The sequence below is a fragment of the Poromitra crassiceps genome (assembly GCF_964638095.1).
Source record: "Poromitra crassiceps genome assembly, chromosome: 20".
Lineage (NCBI taxonomy): Eukaryota > Metazoa > Chordata > Actinopteri > Beryciformes > Melamphaidae > Poromitra > Poromitra crassiceps.
This window is the reverse complement of record NC_139637.1, coordinates 16711912-16728038: the sequence shown is the minus strand read 5'-3', so window position 1 is coordinate 16728038 and position 16127 is coordinate 16711912.

Here is a 16127-nt window from a genome sequence, read left to right as displayed (position 1 = left end):
TAGGATTCTATATTTGTCCAGACTCCAGAGATATTCGATTGGGGATGTCTGCTGCTCTGCAACTTGTCTGGAATCAAATCCCATCGCAGCTTTCTCAACTCTGTATCCCTCTCTGCTTTCCAGCTGACTGACGGACGGACGGACGAATCAGAACAGGTGAGGTGAGCGAGTGGACTGCAGGGTCAGAAAGTAAGGGGGCTGCTTTCTGGGTGGAGCCTTTTTGATCAGAAAACATCTGCCCACTTGAATGAATTGTTACTCTGAATTGTTATGTAATATAGTATTAGTATTTTTGATTCATTTCAAATCAAATAAATCTTAGCTGTGTCATTTTGAACACACAGCAAATAAGCAATGCAAAGAAATGTGTCATTTTCTTATTTTATACAAAACATCCCCCCAAGTGGCCTGGCTTTCTAAAAAAAAACAAAAAAAAACACTTAAACAAAAAAATTAATTAAATAATAATAAAAAAAAAAAAATGATATGACAAACAATGTCCTGATCATCAATCTTTTGTCAGAGTGTGTGTGTGTTAATGTACACTCACCGAGCACTTTATTAGCAACAGAACACCATTATAATATATTAGGGACACCATAATACTGGGTAGGTAGGTATTAGCTTTCAGCTCAGTGTCCACCGGCTACCAAAGTGCCATCCACCTCCAGGATCCATGTGTTGCATTCTGAGATGCTTTCCTGCTCTCCACACTTATCTGAATTACTGTTGCCTTTCTGTCAGCTCCAACCAGTCTGCCCATTCTCCTCTGACCTCTGACCTCTCTCATCAACAAGGCATTTCTGTCTGCAGAACTATACCGCACACTGGATGCTGTTAGTTTTTCCGCACCTTTCTGTAATAACATCTAGAGACTGTTGTGCATCAAAATCCCAGGAGATCAGCAGTTTCATATTGAAAAATACTAGGGGTGTCACGATACACTCAGTTCACGATACGATACGATACACGATATTGGGTTCACGATAACGATACGATATTTTAACAATATCTTTTTGCGATCGATTTGTAAGTTGAGGGGGCATCCTCCACGCTAATTTGAGTCATTTCACCATTTTCATCCTCCGTGTCTGTAACGTCCCTCGTCTGTTCAAGCAAAGCAATGAAAAGGAGAGCGAGCATGCAATCAGATGCAGATCGGTGCCACCATGTTCAGCTTCTTTTTCTCGCGATATGAGATTTCATCTCAACGATGCATATTGTCACGTTTTGATATCGCGATATATCGTGGGACGATATATTGTGTGACATCCCTAAAAAATACTCAAACCAGGCCAGCCACGGTGAAAGTGACCTTCTGGTTGTTAGTTTGATGTGAAGCGGCTGACCTGTATCTGCACCATCTTATCTTATGCATTGGACTCCAGCCACATGATTGTGTGAATAGAATGGATGATGAGGGAATAAGCAGGTGTACAGATGTTCTTAATAAAAGTGTTTGGTGAGTGTACATTATGTCAGACCTACTTTGGCCAGCATTTATCTGGCTACCTATGTACACTGAGCTCCACAGGGCTTTCCACAGCAGCATGCAGTTTTTCAGTCTGGGTTCCACACACTCATGACTGGGATGTGAAATTCCAAAATAACTATTAGGTTAAGGTTCAGCCAGCATTCATTTCAGGCACGGGTCAGATACTAAAAGTTATCTAGATTTTAATTGTACCAGGCAGAGTCTCAGAAGTAAAACTGGCATGAGAAACGTATTTTGTAAAACTATTCTTACGAAAATTAGCTGGAAGAAGAAACCTGATGCAATTCATGTCCATCTTGTTGACACCTTGTTGCAGTTGTAATGATCCGAAGCTCATGCGATATCAGTCTGTGGTTGTGAACTGTATTACAATGTTAAAATGTTCATTTGTTATGATCTGTGAGAGATACAGGACAGGTCTCTTGCCAACAGACTAGCATTTGTATGAAATGTCGTGGTTTAGATGTTAGTTTATGATTGTTTGAAGTTAAGTTAAGTTATCCTTTATTTATCCCCTTGGGGGGAAATTCATCCTCTGCATTTGACCCATCCTCTACTAGGAACCTTCCTAGAACTAGGAGCAGTGGGCAGCCACTGTGCAGCGCCCGGGGACCAACTCCAGTTATTTTGCCAGTACCTTGGTCAGGGGCACTGACAGGAGTATTAACCCTAACATACATGTCTTTCTTTGATGGTGGGAGGAAACCGGAGCACCCGGAGAAAACCCACATGGACACAGGGAGAACATGCAAACTCCACACAGAAAGGACCTGGGACGGACCGGGGTTCGAACCCGGGACCTTCTTGCTGTGAGGCAACAGTGTTAACCACTGAGCCACCGTGCCGTTTTAATTTTGGCTTTTTTAGTACCTTTTTCTGAACTGTCTACCCACGTTTTGTACATAAGCAATGGTACCCGATTTTCATATAAAAACATTGTAATTACTAAAGGTATGAAAAAATGTGCAGCATTTTAACTCATAACTCCGATTGTGTCACATATTAAAACGGTCATTCAAAGATCTATATCTCATAATACTCATTTGTTTCTACATGTAAGAAATTGGATATTTAGCATCACCTGCTATTCCATCTAATGTAATGAATGTGTGAAATAAGTTGGAAAATGAATATTCTTGTAAAATTCCCTGACTTGCCCTGATAATTTATAAATCAATTTCAACACCTGTCTAAGTAACAATTGTAAGTCAATCCATACGTTAGTAATCCATACTCTTCCCCATACTTACCAATACCACTGTTGACATGTGTTGGAATTCTCGTCAGCAGCACATGTTTATATAACCGATACCGATGCATGTTTATAGCTCTCTTTTTTTAACCTTTTTGTTGTGGGGGGTCATCAAATTTGGTCTACTCTATGATATCCCCTGACTGTCCCTGTATGGAGCCTATGGTATTCCAGAACTGCCACGAGCAGTGAGAAACCTGATAAAGTGCTAAATGTCGAGTTGCCTCATTCCCAGTAAAGGTGATGGGACGTGGTAGTGCCATCTTGTGGGTCCCAGTAAGGGGCTGCCATGAAGCCTGTGGACGTCCTTACTTTCCCCTGCTAAACTGAACCCACACGGCTAGGTTTAGGCTAACGGCTACACTCGCCCTCCTGCGGGATGGCCTGGAAAGCAGAGGGGACCTTCACGGGCTGGCTGCATGGCGGCCCTGGATGGAAGTGATGAAGTCTCAACTGGTGGGAACTGGTGGCACTGGGACGTTACCAGACACAGCGGCTAAATTAGCTAGCATGGCTGCATTCAGGAGATTACGCTACAGAGATGAAATGTTAGTTGAATGGTCAGATGTTAGCTGGTTACACAGATTGTGTCTCGACCCAACGCTGGTGTGTGAAGTTAAGAGAGTTAGCCGATCCAGTTCTAAGTTGGCTAGTTAAAACACAAAAGATGTGCGGCTTCTTCTCTAAGTTGTATTGGAGTTTGTCTCGGTGCGGGCTCCTCTCTGTGCTTTGCCCCCGCGGCGTTAAACTCCCGCCCCGGGTCAACCGACACAACAACACGCCGCTACTCACCGCTGCCCGCTTCAGCCCAGCTCGCTGTGCAGCCTGCGCTTCATCTCCACATCGACATTTTGAGCTGGTTTGTTCAGATACTGTTTATTACAGTCCGCTCCGCTCCGGGCCTGGACTGCAAGGCGCCGCGCTGAGAGCCATGCATTCTGGGAGAGTGACGTCACACCCCGGGCTCAGAGGAACTACAGCAGGAAACCGCTAGTATCTACTGGAATAATAATCATCATCATCATCATCATCATCATCATCATGATAACAACAACAACTACAACAACTATAATAACAACAACAACAATAATAACAGTAGTAGCAGTAGTAGTAGTAGTAATAATGTAGTAATAATAATGATGATTAAAATAATTAAAATAACTTTTTAAGAACCACACTGTGTTATTCTGTTATTCTGATTTTTCCCAGTTTACAAATGAGATGACCCTTGAAGAATCCTCATTTCCCAAGATGTACCGTTACAGCAGATGTAAAATAACAGAGGATATCAGTGTTATCTGAATGAAAACATGGCCGAACATCTATTTATTTCTCCAATCTCCACACAAATATTCGTTTGTGTGTGCCGATTGCAAGCCTGAACAAGAGTATCAGTCTATAGACTTAAAATGCAAAGGTATTGCAGCAATCAGAACAATAATTATGTGATGTAATGTAATAATTACAATTGTATGCATGTTTGGTAATATTGGCTGTCATAATCTCCAGACAGCTGAATCCATTTCCATCTGGCTTGGAGAATCTTCCCTTTTATTTCACTATAGGATCAAACTTCATAATATAGAAAGAGAGAAGAAAGTCACAATGTGTAGCTGACCATTCAATAAGTGTATAATTTGTGTGAATATTGAGGAGGAATTTATTAGTGACATTGCCATAATGAAGATTATGTGATATATATGTATATTAATGTATTTAGCCTCACGAGTTTACTCATTCATGTAATAGATGTGAAATAGATAATTCATTAATAAATTATAAATGCTTACAGTCTTTTTTCTGTTTTTTGTTTATCCATTAGCTTTCCTGGCTGAATGTGTTCTTGAATTCAAGAACACAGAAGCAGCTTTTTCTAATTTGATCATCCCATCAATTTTAATTGTGAATTTTGACTATTCATTGATTCTATCATAACATGCAAGTATTCTGTGATGTGAAATTGCAAAAAAAAAGATTTTCCCATTCTCAAAGTGCAGGGAGGAGTGGGTAGAGAGAACATCCAACCACAGGACCGGGTTCAAACCCCCATCCAGCTAAAGTGTCCTTGAGCAACACACTGAACCCCTCAGTTCCCAGTAGGGATGTTAATGATTAATCAACAATTGATTAATCACCATTAAGAATTTGATTGATCAATCTATTAACTGATTAATTGACATATAGGCGATGTGATATTCCTCATATTTTGCTGAAATAATTTACCACCACGAGGGTGCAATTAAACTTCACCGGGTGGGGGAAAAGTCTAGTGTAGGAGAAGTAGTAGTTATTGAAAACATTGTTGAAATATGCCTGCAAGCACAAACAGGGAATGCACAAAGATCTTTAAGACAGGTGTAGGAACATGCATTTTGTATTTGTATTTTCTATGTCAAAAGCATAAAAAAGAAAATCATGATTAATCGATTAATTGGTCGTGAACGTGACTGATGGTCAGTTAAGGAAATTGTTTGAAATTTGCAGTATTCACAGTATTGTGAATGTTGTGGTTTGATGTTTCTACATGCTTCCCATTATTTGGAGGCTTATGCTCCATTATCCTGTCAGCTGATGCTATATTATAGATTTGAATTTTATTTATGGATCTATGCTTTTATTGTTGGATAGGCTCAGTGTTGTATAAATAAAAGGAAGATAATGGTCACCGGTGGTCATCATGAAGCAACGAACCACCATTCATATTACCTTTATTTACTTGCCTGTAATGCTATATGAATAGCCTAGTAATGGCTAGTATGCCTAGTGACCAGATCCCAGCAAACCAAATGTGGGACAAAGAGTATGTTTGTGTGGGACAATATGGCACATGTTACCAATGTTGACTAGGGCTGCAGCTAACATTATTTTCATTATCGATTAATCTGTTATTTTAGACTAATCGATTAATCGTTTGGTCTATAAAATGTCACAAAAATGGCGATCATTTCCCCCCCAAAGCCCAAGATGACATCCTCAAATGCTTTCTTTTGTCCTAAGAGGGGGAAAAAATCTTTAAAATGTGTCTCTGTCTCTCTCTCTCTGTGGTTTGGCTTTTGAAAACTAGAGCCAATCAAAATGGGGACATCATCTCAATATGTGGTGACATGGGAAAAGGCATGAAAATGCTGTGCAGTCCCACACAAACTGGGACATCTGGTCACCCTAAGTAGGCCTACTTTAAAACATAGCCTACCAGACGTAGAGCCTATGTGTGCAGAAAAAAAGGGAACGCTGTAGTCAGACTAATATTTAGCTTAATATTATCATACCTAATATTTCCATGTTAAGGGATGGCAGAGTCATTCAGAGGAAGATCACATTTCTGATTTACCGTATATGTAAAGGTGGGTCATGATGTGTCCATATACTGAGGTATGGACAGAATAATTCTGACGTGGACAATAATGACATATGACAATTTTCATTTTCCATGCAGCAGTGGGTAATATTTACTATTTGCATGCAGAGGGCGGGCCTGGGTTGTTTTGTTGCATTCCTGCAGAGAGTTTGACCTTTGACCTGGTTGTTGCATTCCAGAGAGGCTTGTCCTGCAGCACCACACAGCCAGCCAGCCTGCCTGCCCTGCCTGTGCCTGCATTCACACTACACCCATGCTGGAGAGAGAGACGATGTGTGCTGGACTAGTTTAAGACAAGGCGCTGGACACAGAATATAACGGAGATCATCACGGAGACTAGCAGCAGAGACTAGCGCATCGTCCACAGCAGAGGGAACAGCTTGTTTAGTGGCTAGTTAGTTAGTTAGCCATTTTTGCTAAGCCGTATTGAGGTTGCTTTGTAGACAGACAGGACAGCAGGCTAGCAGCAGACACCAGCGCAGAGGGAAATGAAGGACAAACAAAAGAGAAAGAAGGAGCGGACCTGGGCTGAGGCAGCTCGCATGGTAAATTGCTCATTTTGAACATAATAATGTATGTATGGATTAATGTGAAGTGACGGACTCCAGATGCCTTGTTGTGTGTCGGGCATTCTCACACGACAACAGCCTGGGCTTTGCTAAGATAGCAGCTATTAGCAGTGCTAGGCTAGCTAGCAGGAGGCTGTGTGTTTGACTTAGATTGAATTGCGATGGAACATTTTACATTTGCAGTGTGCCTTTCTGACTGCTGATATGACGAGGGAGCTAGGCAACGCTAGCTGCTAAAGTAAGCTAACTGGCTAACATATGCGCTTCCGTTTTGAGCCCTTTGTTTGCTAGGCAGCAAGCTAGCTAACGTAACACTAATTACCATCTGAGCAACCCGACCAACAAGCCCGGCTACTAAACGGTTAAACAGTTTGTTTCAGTGAAAATTAACTGAGTAGTAAGAGGCAATCAAACCAGCTATCCTTAAACTCGTACGGTTGTTGACCATAACACAGTAGCTAGGCTAACTAGGCTAATAACCAAAAGTAACTCAAGTATTCTCTAGCATTGAATGGGCTAAACTGGGATCATTTGGGATAGGAAATAAAAAAATAAAACCTTCTGTTATATCTCTGCTCTACCGATTATCAATCGATGGACTAGATTGGGGGGGGGGGGGGTCACTGAATTAAAAATAGTGTATTAGCTAAGCGTTTGTGAGCTAGCAACCAATTATGTCCAGGCCAAGATTTGATTGCTAACCTTTATTATTGTGTGTAAAAATGGCATTCATTTATTAAATAATGTAGCATCAAGTATGGCACGCGGTCAGGGGCTGGTCTGTGTACACCTGCGGTCAGCTGTGGTTTTCCATACTGTTTTCATTCTCAATGAGAGGCGTTACTTACTGTGTTTTGATGGTTAGATAGCCCAGTTTTCTACAAATATAGTTTAACAAGAGCTCTTATCGGTATCAGTCACTATGTACAATATTTTTGCACCAGTGTCCTGGATAGATGTTTCCCCTGTTCTGTTTTATGTTTACACCAATCAAGGGTGAAGGGTTCTTTTCCCTTGGTAGTCATGAATGAACTGCCCCTTCCTATTCTATTTTTGGCAAAACCACACATCATGTAATTTCATTCAGATGACCTGTCACTTCGTTGTTTTTTTTATTATGTATATATTTTGTTTTCTTCAAAATTAGCATATTGGCCCATTTGACTTAAATGCATCAAAGACCCCTGCCACCCAAACCTGTTAAATATGGCTGTGAAAATAACCAAAATGCACAGGGATTCAGTTGAGGGTGTGGCTGGGTTCTTGTGCCAAACCCTTTTTTTTTACAGGACCCGGCATATCGGTGTCAGACAGCATCCATGCATTGCAGTGCCACAAAGCCATGCGCCACTTTCAAGTTGACTGGGAATGCACACGCCTGTGTATTTATAAATCAAGCCCACATGTCACTGCGGAGCTGTGGTGAGGATGTGGGGGGGTTTACGAGAGTCTAACACAGTTTGGAACGTCCAGAACTACCAGCTAACCTCGCTCTGATCACAAAGCCCAAACCAGTCTGCTAGTTTGTAGTTTCACTGACATGTTTAAAGGTACAATTAGTCAGGTTTTTCCCTGCCCCATAGCATCAAATGTCCATAATATGTATAGAGCCACTATCCTTTTCTACCCTGCACAATGTTTTGGAGAAAAAACTCCCCACCCATTGGAGTTTCAAAACACACTCGATGCCCACAGGCCACCGTAAGCTGTGCTAGAGGGCTCGCAATGTCGTTGTAATTCCTGCTGGTCACAGATAGATCGCATTGAGTCATTGACTACGTTTACATCATGGACTGCAATAATCAGACAATTGGCCTTAATCTAAATAAAATATTTCGATCAAGGTGTTTACATGAGCTGCATTCGAATATTCCTTTCATATTCCCGTTTACATGGTACAGCAGAGCATGACTGAAGATGCACGCCCACATGACCTGAAACCCTTCCTGTCACATGACCCTGAAACCCTTCCTGTCATGTTGGAAGGAAGGTGGCTGGAAGATGTCTGCTAGAGGTCTTTGTTGAGAGACCATCAATGCATGCAGCTACTTTCCACCAGCCAGCCAGCCTATTTGTTGCGGAGGACAACATATTTACAGTCTTTGCATGTGAAGTTTAAAACCCACCACTCGTCTCGCAACAGATGCTCCAAGCTGCGACAGAAGTGAGGATATGCTGCTAACCGAGCTGGCTTGTTGGCATGTCAAAGCCAGCTGGTAAAGCATGCATCCTCAAGCAGTTTGACTGCTGTACGCACATTGCAAAATGCTGCGAAACTCCGATCGATAGTACATCATTAAAGACCGGTGTTTACATCTCTACAACGCACTTCAATAATGCGACTAAGATCGGAATACTCCACGTCTTAATTTGACGATTGCTTACTCAAACTATGACCGTATTCCGGTTAAGGTAATCATCAGAAAATGCTGTTTCCATGGCAGTGCCTTATTTAGTCGGGTTAAGATGCCATTATCAGCACGCATGTTGGTAAACGTAGTACTGAGTGATTACTTAAAGGAGAATTTTGGTATTTCTCAACCTGCACCCTATTTTCATATTTGTTTATGTGTAACTTGAGTCATGTGTTCAGACATTTTTGAAATCGGTGCAGTATTGACCAAGATCGCTTCTGTCGCTCTCCCACATGCCCCTCTGTGCTTACGTGCACTAAACAAGCATGTTCTTGCCAGGGATACAGGCTCAGAGTGTTATTGTAAAAGAGAGAAAATGAACACTTAGGGTGCTTTCTCACTGGTGCCCCGGTACCGTTCCCGAGCACACTTGTCCCCAAATTGACCCCAGTTTCAGAACATTTGACGAGTGTGAAGTGAACGTTGCGCTCCGTTCTGTTCCGTACCCGGAATATATCTGCCGTGCATATGGCTATATTTCCTATTTTAAAAAAATCACTGAAACGTAGCTGCCCTTGCTACGCATATTATGGGGAATAGCCTACAATTTCAATCCAATGGCTCTCACCAGCACCGGGTGAAAAAAATAAAAGACCAAACAGGGATTTGAGTTGAGCTACTGTATATGTAGCTGCTGGATGGAGCTAATGCTAGCTACTGGACAGAGCCATGGTCTGTTTGGAGACTAATAATAAGGAAAACATCAAAAGAAATCCGCAAATCTACATAAAAACACTAGTCAACATACATAATGTCACATCACATAATGTCTTTTCTTTAATCAGGTGGAAGCATTTTTCAATCAAAAGTGAGACGACACAGATATGAGGTTTATAGTGGGACTTTCCACGCCTGCCCCGCTTCAATAGAACTGGCCCCAATGCAAAACTCAAACCCAGGTTTAGTTGCCAGTAACATGACATTAAGAGTCTAAATGACTATGCCTTTTTGTCATTGTGTTTTATCGTCAGACTAAGCAGCCATAGGCTTTCGGTTCTATAAAAGCCTTTATTTTTTTTGTATCGAGTGATACACTCGACTAAAACACTCATATCAGAAGTGATCCTCCCACGCGCTGCATCCTGCTGGTGAAACTCCTCGCTGTCAGACGAAAAGAAGCGGCTGGCGACTGCACATGTATCGGAGGAAGCATGTGCTAGTGTACACGGCTCTCCGCAGATCGGCAGAGGGGGCGGAGCAATGCCCGGGGCAGCAGGGGGAATTGGCTAAGAACATAAATGTTGTTTTGTTGGCCATCATTCTTTGTGTTCTCTGCAGAGACTGCTTTCCAAACCTCGGCATCAGTGATTTGGTATCAAACCTCTGTTGCTCTTTGGCGAGAAGAGGAACACACTCTACTGCAAAGGCTCAGCAGCACCGGAAGAGAGAGTATTTTATGTGAAAGAGTGTCTTGGCTTCGGAAGGTTTACTTGTGATATCTATAGAAAATAATGACAGAAGTCAACAGCGTATAACAGTTTTGTCGTCCTTACTATCTTTGTGCCGTTAGGTTGTCGGAGCTTCTATCCACCATGTGTTGGCCCTGCTCACAACCTGCTTATACAGTACAGTAGCTTTCTGCCATATCACCGTCATCGTTGGTTGTGGTGTTCTGGGCACATTTGAGCTATGGATGTACATTGCAGTGAATAACTTTCCACACCAGTGTTTCCCCTAGAAACATTTTCAGGCCTGGAGGGATTTCGAAACGTACCCCGACCGCAACGGCGGGGGCCATCACTGGCGACCCTAAACCTTTAGCTAACCTGTTCGCATCTATGTTGGCAATGGCATCCCAAGTATCATCATACTGTTATGGGATGCGATGCGAACAGTTGTATTATGGGATGTGTGTTTTCCAGGAAACGACACATGTTGACACGTTTTGGAACAGCTGGCACAATGCTCCTAAAAGCAAAATGCTTAGTGTTTTGAATGATTTGGCATCTTCTATTACTGTCAACATTGTCAACCCCAGTATTGTTGTATTGTAATAATATGCTATAAAGGTTTATTGAAATTTTGGGGAGAGCAGATTTTATTATTATTATTATTTTTTAGGGGAAAGGGGAAACACTGCACACTTATAATTGAATTTAATATAAGGCATGATTATTTTATGGGGGGCAGGGGGGGTTATGGCTGTGAACACCAACGGATATTTCCTTTAGACTTCAATTTATTCATGGGATTATCTAAACATTTTACAGATTTTTTTTATTTATCATTGATCAATCGTTTAGACTAACTTTTATGAAGAAAATAAAAAGGTTCTCTTGCTCCAGCGCAGTATCTTTTGGCTTCTTTAATGTGCTATGACAGTAAACTGGTTCTCTTTGGGTGGTGGACTGTTGGTCAGGACAAAAGAAGACATTTGAGGATGTCATCTTGAACTTTGTGGGGGAAAAGTGATCACCATTTTCTCACCATTTTGTGACATTCTATAGAATAGAGTTAGACCAAATGAGTAATAGATTAGTTGGGATCAAGCCTAGTTCTAGACTAAAGAAAAAAATCAATGGAGATAGGCCTTTCCATTGAAAGAAATCCTTTGTCTAGGCCGAGGCTTAATCCTTGTCCAGGAAACCAGCCCTGTAACAAAAAAGTGAACACAACACTTCTCCCATCGAAATGTCACGTGTCACCGTAGAAATACAACTGTGACTAAACCAGCCTAATAACTTTACAATATCTAAACCAGCGGAATAACTTTACAATATCTAAACCACCGTAATAACTTTACAATATCTAAACCACCGTAATAACTTTACAATATCTAAACCAGCCTAATAACTTTACAATATCTAAACCAGCGGAATAACTTTACAATATCTAAACCACCGTAATAACTTTACAATATCTAAACCAGCGGAATAACTTTACAATATCTAAACCACCGTAATAACTTTACAATATCTAAACCAGTGTAATAACCGTACAATATCTAAACCAGTGTAATAACCGTACAATATCTAAACCAGCATAATAACTCTACCATATCTAAACCAGCGGAATAACCGTACAATATCTAAACCAGTGTAATAACCATACAATATCTAAACCAGTGTAATAACCGTACAATATCTAAACCACCGTAATAACTTTACAATATCTGAACCAGTGTAATAACCGTACAATATCTAAACCAGCGTAATAACATTACCATATCTAAACCAGTGTAATAACTTTACCATATCTAAACCAGTGTAATAACTCTACCATATCTAAACCAGCGTAATAACTTTACAATAATTATCTGCCAGGGAGGAAATCTAAAGTGTAATAATCAAATGAAGGATATAAATTAAATAAGCGCTTCCAGTTGCACACATCAGGCCTACATGTTTATTAAGAGATCAACAACATTACACACTGAATGCTTTCTGTTGCTGATTTGTCATGGTACTCAGTCATACTGGTGGCACCTCATGTCTTTTCCTGTAATGACCCCAGCACCACAGAGTCCCGTAGTTTCATTTTTCACAGTGTGGTGATTCCCCCAATAGAGTGGCAAATTCACACCCTCTTCCGGGTTCGGCACGGGGCCTAAGAGATTTCATTCCCCATTAAAGAGTTTTAATTGGTCAAACCAAGCGATTCAGCTATATTCAGAATCAGGAGAGACCATAGAACATTTCACTCCGAGAGAGAGAGAGAGAGAGAGAGAGAGAGAAAAAGCCGATTGAAAGGTCTTTGGAAAAATGAATGGGGAATAAATTCCCTTATTAGGCCCCATGCCGAACGCGGAAGAGGGTGTGAATTTGGCACTCTATAAAGCCCCTTTTCGATTAATCCAAAAACTACTGGCTTTTAGTTACAAAGTTACAAAGGCTTTAGTGACAGCCGATGAGACAGACCAACAAACACGCGATATAAAGAACACACCAGCTGAAAATGGTACATTTTCATTTGTATCTTGATAATGACGCTGTCACACCAGTGCTTCCCAGAGGCTGGAATCTGACTGACTTTATTTTTTTATATATTTTTTTCTGATTTCCCCCCCATTTTCTCCCCAATTGTACTTGGCCAAGTCCCCCTTGCTGCTCCGGTTGCTGCACCCCGTCTGCCGATCTGGGGAGAGCCGTAGACTAGCACCATGCTTCCTCCGACACAGCACAGTTGCCAGCCACTTCTTTTCACCTGACAGCTGGGAGCTTCACCGGCAGGACATAGCACATGGGAGGTTCGCGGCGTGAACTTCACGCTAGTCCCACCAGTTCCCTTACGCCCCAAAGAGGCGTCCCGACCGACCAGAGGAGGCGCTAGTGCGGCGACCAGAATACACATCCCTAATCCGGCTTCCCACCCGCAGACACAGCCAATCGTGCCCGTATGGACGCCCGACCGAGCCGGAGGTAACGCGGGGGCGCGAACCTGCGACCCTCGTGTTGGTAGGCAGGGAATCTACCGCTACACTACCTGCTAGAAATAAGGTGACACCAATTTCTGCCCCGATGAGCGACGAGAAATCAGAGTGAATTCAGATATCCTTGGTCTAAGTCATTGTCAAGCTGTATGGTAAAGACAATGGGGATGTTTTTACAGGTTTTAGAGAACTTCTCTGATGCCCCAATGACTCCCAAGCAAATCCTCCACGTCATCCAGACCAAGGGGCTCAAGGAAATGAGGTCAGATGAACGCATGCACTAGGGATGGGCATCGAATTTCGAATTTTCGAATAATCGTTGTTATTATCAAGGTCGACTTTTATTATTGAAATTCGAAATTCGTTTATTGATTTTTTTTTTTGTTTTTTTGTGAGTGAAATGTTGCATTGTCTCCCCTGATTCTAAGTATAGTCGAATCGCTTGGTTTGAGCAAGTAAAACAATTTTTATAAGCAACCTCTCCCTCTTCATGGGATTTCATCCGCCATTCATTTTTCCATAAACCTTGCTTAAAATGCTTATAAAAATTGTTTTACTTGCTCAAACCAAGCGATTCGACTATACTTAGAATCAGGGGAGACAATGCAACATTTTACTCACAAAAAATAAAAAATAAATTTTACATTTTTAATTTTTTTTTACATTTTATTTTTATTTTCGAATTTCAATTAAAAGTCGACTTTGGCCAGCGAATTTCGAATAGTGTTTTTGCTAGAAATGCCCATCCCTAGCATGCACACACACACGCGCACGCACACACACACACACACACACACACACACACACACACCCACTCTCGGCACGTTGTAGTTTACTGCCTATTTAATTTATCGAATACCTTTAGTTGTCACTGAAATTTCTACCAATAAATCAAACAATCAATTTGTTATTATAATGAATTTAATTGATCTAATACCTTTAGTTGTCACTGAATTTTCTATCAACAAATCAAATAATCAATTTGTTATTACAGTGAATCACTGCTAAAGTGAACACAGCACACACCTGAACTCGACCATGAATCTCTGTGATTTCATTGAGGTTTTTCTTATTTCCCCCTACATCCGATGCTGGGCTGCCGGACCACGCTGCTGATCTAAACAGGAGGTAAGTTGGAGGACCTCGGGCCTTTGTCGGCTCCACTTAACGCCGGGATCAAACCACACGAATTCAGCCCGATATGAACACGATTTGGTCGCCGGCGCCGCCACATTTCCAGCGTCGGGAACGATGAACGTCGGGAACGATGATGAACGACAGTCTGGGACGCCCCACGACACCCCGAGGGAAAGTCTAGCATCCCAGTCTTTTTGGTATTTTCTCGCCTAGTTCGACATCAAACTAACGAGGCGTTCCAAGGCTGCTTCTTGACTGGAGCTTGGAGTGCGTCTTGTTTTCGGGGGCAGAGAGACGGAGCGTCCTCGCCCCGCGTAACCATAGCAACTCGCTAGTAACTCAGAGCCGCTGACCGAGCAGCATGCACGGGAAGTGAGAAATATAGGCTACAAAATCATTTTACATTTTGTAGGCTACAATACACATCATAGATTTTGTAGCCTATTCACCTTATGTTCAGACGCGGGGGTGGGCCCAATTCTTCCGGGTCGTGTTAACACTTCCGGCGGTCACGGCGCGAAATACAAATGAACGTCATGAAGAAGAGAGTTGTTTTTGCAGGGGGTAAAACAAAGAACGTAGCCTACTACTTTGAGCTCGGTACACAGCAAGCAAGTGAGTATCCACTGTTAGCCAGGTCAGATAACGTTATCATCGACAACGACGAGCACTTTCTTGTAAAACATACCTGGACTCCGACAAAGAAAGCTTCAGGTGGTTTTCTCTCCTCCGAGCAGCAGCTCGAGCCACTTACGTCTATAAGACCCGCAGACGTTACCGTAATTCCCTGGAATGTTTTGCTTTTATTTGGTATGTTACATACAATTGGCTAAATTATTAGTTAATTCAGAGTTAGATGATATTGGAGCAGCCGGCCATTTTCTTTTTCTTCTTTTTTTGCCGGAAGTCGTCTCACGACCACAAAACCGGGTCAAATGGGCGTGGCTACATAAGGTGAATAGTTGTCACTTTTGGGTGCTGCTGTTGCGCTGTGCTATCTGTCTTGCCTGCCCGTGTGCGGTGTCGGTCATCTTTTCGCTCCGTGAGGTTATCAATTATGATTTTGTGGCGTGCGACTGCGTGTCGTTCCCTCCCGATGTTCTGTGCGAGAGTTGGCAGCCCTGGTCTTGGTCAGACTTGTCGTGTTGCGAGTTTCCCGGCTAAGACGCGTGTCACAAATTCATGGCAGTGTGATTGTCTAATCTGACTTGGTGACATTGTGATAGACACTAATTATTGTGTAGTCTGATCCCGGCATCAAACATACATCTCTGACACGTCTCTCCTGTGACTAAACGCCTCCTCTCACACTTTTTCATATGCACTCTGAATTGACTTTAGTCTAGGGCTGCATGATTATGGCAAAAATGATGATCCCAATTATTTAGCCAAATACTGTCATCACAATTATTTGTCCTGGTTTCAGCAAACCAAATTATTTTACTGTCCTTATGCACCTTAAATGATCATTCCAATTATGTTCAACCTGGGTGTTATTTTCCAAGTTTCCAATCGATTCTGGGGGAAAAAAAG